At 27.1% G+C, this 8,242-nt stretch overlaps 1 long non-coding RNA gene across 1 annotated transcript; it reads left to right on the top strand.

Moving 5' to 3' along the window:
- The first annotated feature begins 564 nt into the window (after positions 1-564).
- LOC148313912 (uncharacterized) lies at positions 565-1,269 on the top strand. The gene is made up of 2 exons (XR_015838430.1): positions 565-656; positions 1,006-1,269. It is a non-coding gene; the product is annotated as an uncharacterized LOC148313912 (long non-coding RNA).
- Positions 1,270-8,242: the final 6,973 nt, after the last annotated feature.

Here is an 8,242-nt window from a genome sequence, read left to right as displayed (position 1 = left end):
AGAAAATTATTGAAAAAAAAATAATTGTATGATATTTTTTCTAAGGATAGGATTTTTTTTTAAATCAAAACAATTTTAAAATAAACCAAAACCTATGCACTTTGGAAAAAAATAAATGTATGTAAATAAATTGACAATAACCTCTTTTACAAGACCCTCAAAGAAAACCAAATTACCAGTGTCTTTGTATTATTATTTGCAATGCGGTCACCCTGTCTTTTAAAAATACATTTTAAGTATGCTATCAATAAAGATAGCAGTTAAACAATATACATTGTCAAATATAAACAGTTGGAGAAGAGGAAAATATTTTTCTAAAATCCTTTACTCAAGCAAACAGATTGATTGTAACAAATGTGTAGTCGTTAATTTGCATGATCTTGAATTTTCATTAGTTTGTTTGGTATTACCAGAAACCCTAGGAAATATTTATCTTATTTTAATTACTTTGTAAGTAAATTTTTGTAGGAAGTAAATAGACCAGTTCAAATATTGTCCCGCTAATTCTCTCCCCTCTACACATACAGGAATAGAAAAGTTAAAAATGTATAAAAGCTAATTCATCGGAGATTACATTACATTTAAAGTGTTATTCTTGTTACTTGTCACTATATACTCGTATATATTCGCAAATCTTAAAAATGAAGCTGCAATTAGTAAGTATATTTTTATATTAAATGTGACTCAAGCTTAGAATATAAAACTAGGGACTTTAGATTAACAGTTTTTGACTCTAAGTTATCAATAGTCATACCTGGATATAAGGGAGCCCGGGACCGGGACATTTTTCTCTTATAAGAGATCTCTCTTGTATCCATGCTTGATTGTATTGATTGATTGTATCCATGTTTGATTATATTCAAATAGTTTTATAATTTAAAAAAAAAAACTTTTACCTTGTAGTAGCATAATTAAGTTAAAACGGCTTACTATTTTGGTGATTTTTATATAAATGTTATAGTCATAGAGAATATTATATAGTTTTTTTTATGTATTTACTCATAGTTCATCCTCGCTTTGCTGTGCCTGTCGATGTTGGTACTGGGAGCTCCGTCTCAAGATTCCGATGCTACGAGAGTCGGCCAATCATACCCTGACAACACCAAACCTCAAGATGACCAGTCTCTCGGAGTCCTCGCATTATTATTTGGAAAATTATTTGGATAAATAATTATTTAGAGTGCCAATGTAAATAAGTTAAAATGTGTCTTTAACATTTTTAAAGTAATCATATCTATAAAACAATAATTAAATAAAATAAAAATAAAACATTTTTCTTTCTTTGTATGTGAACAGTAATAAGAGTAAAAAAAAAGACTTCTTATTTAATAGAATTTGATTCTGTAACGTGATAATATTTAAAACATTTTTTAAATGTACAAATATTAGAGAACAGTGATAAAATCATAATGAATAATAAAATGACGACATATAATTTTTAAAATGTAAAGATACAAATTATAATATAATAATTGAAGCGCCCTTGAGGTAGTATTTTACGAAAATGGCGCCATATAAGTTATCCAAATTTATTAATATTTTAGCTTTGTACAACACTTAATTTCTTCTTCTATTTCTTAAGAAGAAGTTACATAATTTAAATGGATAATAATATAAAAATTAATTATTTCTACATAATGTAGATACTACCTTATCCTTTTTTTCAATGATCAGTATCAGTGCACCTATTTTTCTGATATGATTCAAAAATCTCACTGGTGGAGAGTACCTACCTGCACCTGATAGATATCAAAATTTTAATTGTGTAATTTTAGTTGAGCCATGTAGCTTTTTAACACATTGTTACAATATGTGTATGTACACATATTTGTGTATGTATTTGAAGTAGATAAAATGTGTAGGTTGACATTTACTCAAAACATACAAATGTAACAAACATATAAGTGCCAACAACGATGTAACAAAGACCGCCAACGATGTTTGTTTCACAGCCATGGGTAACTCAAATATTTATTTTTACAACTTAAAGTAATATGGAGGACAATATGTAAATATGTAAGAACAACAAAAAAAGCATACCACAAATTTAAAAATGACAGAGTCATCAGCGGATCTTTAAGTGAATAATTTTATCAAATTAATAAATCATATTTAATAGAGAGCAAAAAAAAATGCTTTTGTAAAAGACATATATAAAAGACAATGGTATGCGCATGTGAGGAGAGTGAAACCATCCAGACTCCCCCACATTGCATCCCGGGCAGACCACCAGAGAGATGGATTGACAGCTGGGAATGAACATCGCAGGTGGCTAATACTCAAAGTGACCATACGTCCCGTTTTGAACGGGACCGTCCCGTTTTTACATAGCCGGTCCCAATATAAAACAACTTTTTTTTTTCATTTTTATAAAATTTATTCCTCTTATTTTCTTTATCAATTCCTTTCTTTTTAATAATACATAAAAACTATGAAAAAATAAGTATTTTCTTGAATATCCATACTATAAGGTTAAAATTGGTAAATGTCCCGTTTTGGGGACAAAAATAAATGGTCAGTTTACTAATACTTCTTAAAACAAGGCCACAAGGTCAAGACTAAGAAGAAGAAAAAGATAAAAAAATAGTTTCATTATGATGTCGCTCACTCCTTTCAAGATCGTCATAAATTAAAAAAACTTGATTTTTCAGGAGAACGTTTTTAAAGTTTACAAATATAATACAATGTATTATAAATAAATATGAAGCCACTTACTGAACTTTTTACTATGCAACAGATCTTTTTAGGTAAAACCTGAAGGTTTTTTCTCCATTTGAAAAATATTTATTATATTTTTTAAAAATAATTAAACAATACCTTTCCATCAAAATGCAAAAACAACATTTTCTGCCCTGTAGCGGGTAAATATTAAGTTTAAAATATGCCTCTTTTGCTGGGATATAATATATTTTCTGGGCATTCCGAAAACATGCCCAACTCAAAATTCACAATTTTTGATTTACGACGTTCTTGAAAGGAGTGAGCGATGTCTATACTTTGTCATTTTATGAATATGCGGTGAAGAAAAATTTCTGAACATTATAGAAGTTTTTTTTTCGGCATTGATCTGCCCACCCCTAGAATTAGAAAAAAAGCATGGTGAATATCGCCTTTTAAAACCTTTTTCATATTTTTAAATCTTATTTAATAAAAAACCAATTAAGTATGTATTTGTTTATTGTACATATATTTTTTTACAGATTAGTCATCTAAAATTTCTGGTATGATATAATAGTGTAGGTACTAAGTATGTATTATAATTTTACTCTTAATAAAGATATTAATTTTTAATTAAATTAGTATATTTTTACAATACATGAAATACTTAAACCGATAATATTGCAATGGATTACGTACTTAATTTACTAAGAAGCCTTTACAAGGCACATCTTTGCTTTAAAGGTAGTGGTATATATTAAGGATTTTTTTTTTCAAAAGTGTTACCATTTTTTTAGGTTATTGGACCATATCATTCACTTATCTTGGTGATATTTCAAGTACATTGCGGCTTCTATTATCTGTGTTGATAAATGCAGTTCAAAATACTGACAAGAAATGCAAATAACACATGGCACAATAACTCAATCATCTGAACAGATGAGAAATTTTTGAAAATTAAATTATAAAAATGCAAACTAAATTAAAGTGTTTGAAGCCAAAAATGTTACATGGTAAAAAAGTTTTGTACAAAGAAACAGTATGTAAAACATATTTGAAAAAGCACCAAAATTTTGGTTATATGTATACATTATGGAAAAATCACTTTAAATACTGCTCTAGAAATTATGTTACTAAACCGGTTTATGCTACTAAATATTTTATTTAGCCTTTTCTATATCATTGAAGAGACAAAAACAATTATTTCCTCCAAAAATCGGCCATCTGCATGATCATCTGATGTGTATCTCGTACATATCGCTCACTCCTTTCAAGAACGTCATAAATCAAAAAACTTGATTTTTCAGGAGAACGTTTTTAAAGTTTAAAAATATAACACAATGTATTAAAAATAAATATCAAGCCTCTTACTGAACTTTTTACTGTGCAACAGATCTTTTTAGGTAAAACCTGAAGGTTTTTCTCCATTTGAAAAATATTTAGTATATTTAAAAAAATAATTAAACAATACCTTTTCTTCAAAATGCAAAAACAACACTTTCTGCCCTGTAGCGGGTAAATATTAAGTTAAAAATATGCCTCTTTTGCTGGGATATAGTACATTTTCTGGGCATTCCGAAAACATGCACAACTGAAAATTGACGATTTTTGATTTATGACGTTCTTGAAAGGAGTGAGCGATATATAAATTCATTTTTCTTACACGAGAGAGAAACAAGCAGTGTTTCTTTTTATGAAATATTGTACATACAAAACCAAGATACATTTATGACTAATACATATAAAAGACGAATAATACAAATAATAATAATAATATTTAAATTGTACTTCATATGTATTATTAGAAAACAAAAATATTTACATTAAAAATATATATGTAATCAATCAACTCTGTCGGTGTTATCGGACAATTATAAACTTCAGAGCTTTAAGAAATAAATTAGGAGCAATTATTTGAATATGAACTATGGAACAAATGTTTTATTCTCATTCTCCATATTTAATGGCTTTTCACCCTCGAGAAGTCTAAAAACATAGACTTAATGTTTTTGATTTTCTTCACAAACTATCATTTGGACTTTACACTCGTGGTATGATATTATATGTCAAAACATGCATATTTTCTAATACTTGTAATAACGTAAAAGAGATACTTATTTTATAAAACATATACTTTCATAACCATCAGTATAAAATAATCCAGTGATAAAGAGTGTCTTAATTGATTGCAATTGTACTCAAATGTGTCCATTTTTTTGACGTAATCTTTCTGATTTTAAATATACCACGTATGTACTAATTGATATATTTACTGCCCTTTACATCTACTTCATGATACATACAACGTACTTCTATATGGTATGTGATTTTGTTTATAACAGTAGCCCCCTAAAATGTCAAATACTTAATATAAAAGACTAAAAAATACAATATTTTGACAAATAACTTACAGATACTGGACGAAGTTCAACAAATTTATTTCACGTATTGCGATAGAGATGTCACATTGATTGAAAATATTTTAGATGTGCCAAGTCAGCCTTAACAATGTAAGGTTTTATCCAAGTATTAGCCCTTTCCGGTCAAAAAATAAAAGATAAAATCCAGGTAGACAGTTACACATTCCAATGTCCAAAAATTAATTTGTTCTCTGCTCCACATACTGTTGTAATAGATACAAGCGGGGAAAAATGTTAGCCAGCATTTTAACTTAATAATAAAAAATAAAAACATTCCACATGGGATGTAGGAGGGAAAAGTCTATGTCGAATGAGATTTGACATTGGAACGGTAAGGGTTAATATATGAAAATTCGAGATTTAATGTTGTTTATATACTTTCATCAGATCTATTTACCCTGGAATCAATCTGAAGCACAGAGGTACAAAACATGTTACAGGATCAATGTTATATATATAGATATATTTACAGTAACACTGTATAATTAAATACTGTTATGTATACTTTATTGGTAATTTCTATCACCAAGCAAACACACCTGATTTCATATTCGCTCACCACGTTTCTCTATTTTAAAGAAATATTTGTGTTCTTATGACATATTTTAGAATTTCAACACAATACTTTTTTCCGGTAAGTCAAGTGCTTTTTGTTTGAAAATAGCCTTCATGTTGTGGCAAAGTGGATGTTGAACCTAGAATCTCTGAGAATGTCTGCAAAACTAATCACGGAACCACAACCTGACATATATACCTCTGTATACTTTTAAGTAGGTACCTATGTATATATTCAAAATATTTTGATTTTGGATTTCAACTTATACAGAAAGTTTTAAAATGATTATCAGTCATTAACTAGAAGATATTAACTATTGCATAGTGGCATTTTTGCTTCTATGTAAAATTAAAAGTCCAGGGACTTTTTTGGGAATATTAAAATCATAGATTTTTTAAAAACTAGTGTCCATTTCTCGTCAGCCACATCACATAAAATTTTTTAGAAACACTAGTTTCTATTAAAAAACAATTAAAAAATCATACACAAATAATCATCAGGGTTCAGATACAGGTAATTCCATTACATATGTAGGTTGTGTTAGGAAGACTAAATAATTTATTTTTTTGCATAATCTAAACGAGGGATAGCTATTTTGAGACTACGAACAACCATTTTCCATTTATGTATAAAGATCAATATGTATTGGATATAAATATTGACTGTTTAAGTGATAAAAAAGATATTCCATAGTTTTCTTGAACAATTTTCACTAGCATTTTTTTCCAGTCTACTGTATAAATAAAGATTTGGGTTTATGTAAATGTATTACACAATATACATATACATGTATGTCACTGTGTCATTATGACTGTAGACAAAATAAAAACAACTAAATTCAGTTTCCTTTTTCTTGTGAAAAACATAAGGAAAAAAGGTTTAAAAGCACCTTTTAAAATCAATACAATACAATATGTATATGTAGTAGTGAGCACACCCTAGTACAAATATTATCATAAGAAAAATGTTTTCTTTCATTGTTTAAAATATATATACATGTATGTATATGCATGTGATGTTTGTACTTTTAGTGCAAATATCTAGGAATACATGGAAAAAATAAAACAAATGTACTGGTTATAATTAATTATTATCTAAGTGAAATATCAAATACACATACATATATATTTACATATTGTGAAATATTGATTTCATTCTGATTAATTTGATAGAGAATTATCATATATATGGAATCATAAACAAGCACCTTCTTTATATGCAAATATATATAACATACTTTAATTACAACATTTTAAGTGTGTCCAAATACTTGTTAACAAAATCTGGATTATCTCCAATTACAGGAGTTATTATCATATTATTTTTTAACATCTCATCAAAGATGAAGAAGAATATGGAAGTCTGGGCATTAAGTTGTCAATAATGGGTAGAATTGGTGAATGTTACACGTGTGTAAAGTGATCACTTAAACCAGCCTATGACGGTCGTCAGCCCCGTAAATGCCCAGACTTCCATATTCTTCTTCATCTTTGATGAGATTTAAAAAAATAATAACATACTTTAATATTTTATTTACTGACATGACACTTCAGAGACTTAAATAAAGTTTAAAGTGTGAAACTAATATTAAAAATAATAAATATAACAAAAACTCATTATTCGAAATTGAGTATACCAAAAATTTAAAAAAAATCTAATCAGCAAATTTTATTTTTTTACTAATTTCTTATATGCAAACTAATACGCCAGATGTTTTAAAAGGAATTTGTCAAGAAAGACAGTGAATTAAAGTCGATAATTTAATTTAATCGCTTAATTGTTTATTTTATTCTTTTCTCAATATTTTACTTAAAATTTTGGGTGAGATACTTATTTTTTCAATTTCAAACTGTCAAATTTTTTGTATTATAAAATTTCGTATGAAAAATTTACATGAGGGACCCAATAATTTTTTTTTATTAATGAGGTTTTACAGTAGTTAATTATTCATATTACTATGATATTTATGTATGCATAATTATCTGAAGAAATTATTTATTGTTTTTAAATTAATAAAATAATGAAGAAATAAGAAGAAAAAACTATTGCATTTGTAAAACACTCACAGGCTTAGGTACTAGAAATCCAAGTTTTACCTATATTCTAATCATAAAATATTTCAGTTCCTCATAAAGCTCTTTAAAATAAGTGTAGGTAAAAATGTATTTTGAAGACAACAAAAATGGAAACAAATAACTTTTTTTAAAGATATGTAATTATGTATTAAAAACATACAAAAACCATAGTACAATTGAATACTTAAATATTGAATGGTTATAAATTATGGAAAATATTGATATTGGTAGTCTACATAATTTACATTAAAAAAAAAATTAAGTTATAACTTTAAATTAAAATAAGTCAATTACCTACAACAATAAAATTAAGATATAAGATACACGTATTGAGAGCATACTGGAATAAGTAACTATAAATTTGACATGAGCTCATTGAAAATGTTGAAAATTGTAAAGTTTTGTGAATAATTTTCTCAGATTCAGTTCCTTTAAAATTATAGATGGAATTATTATATTTTTGATATTTCTTGATGAAACTCCATTGTAATATACTTAGAAATAATGTATAAAAAAAATTACTTCCATTTAAG

The sequence above is a fragment of the Brachycentrus maculatus genome, unplaced genomic scaffold (genome assembly GCF_059751285.1).
Source record: "Brachycentrus maculatus isolate JH-2025_06_01 unplaced genomic scaffold, ASM5975128v1 h1tg000004l, whole genome shotgun sequence".
Classification (NCBI taxonomy): Eukaryota; Metazoa; Arthropoda; class Insecta; order Trichoptera; family Brachycentridae; genus Brachycentrus; species Brachycentrus maculatus.
This window is presented reverse-complemented; position numbering and strand designations above follow the sequence as displayed.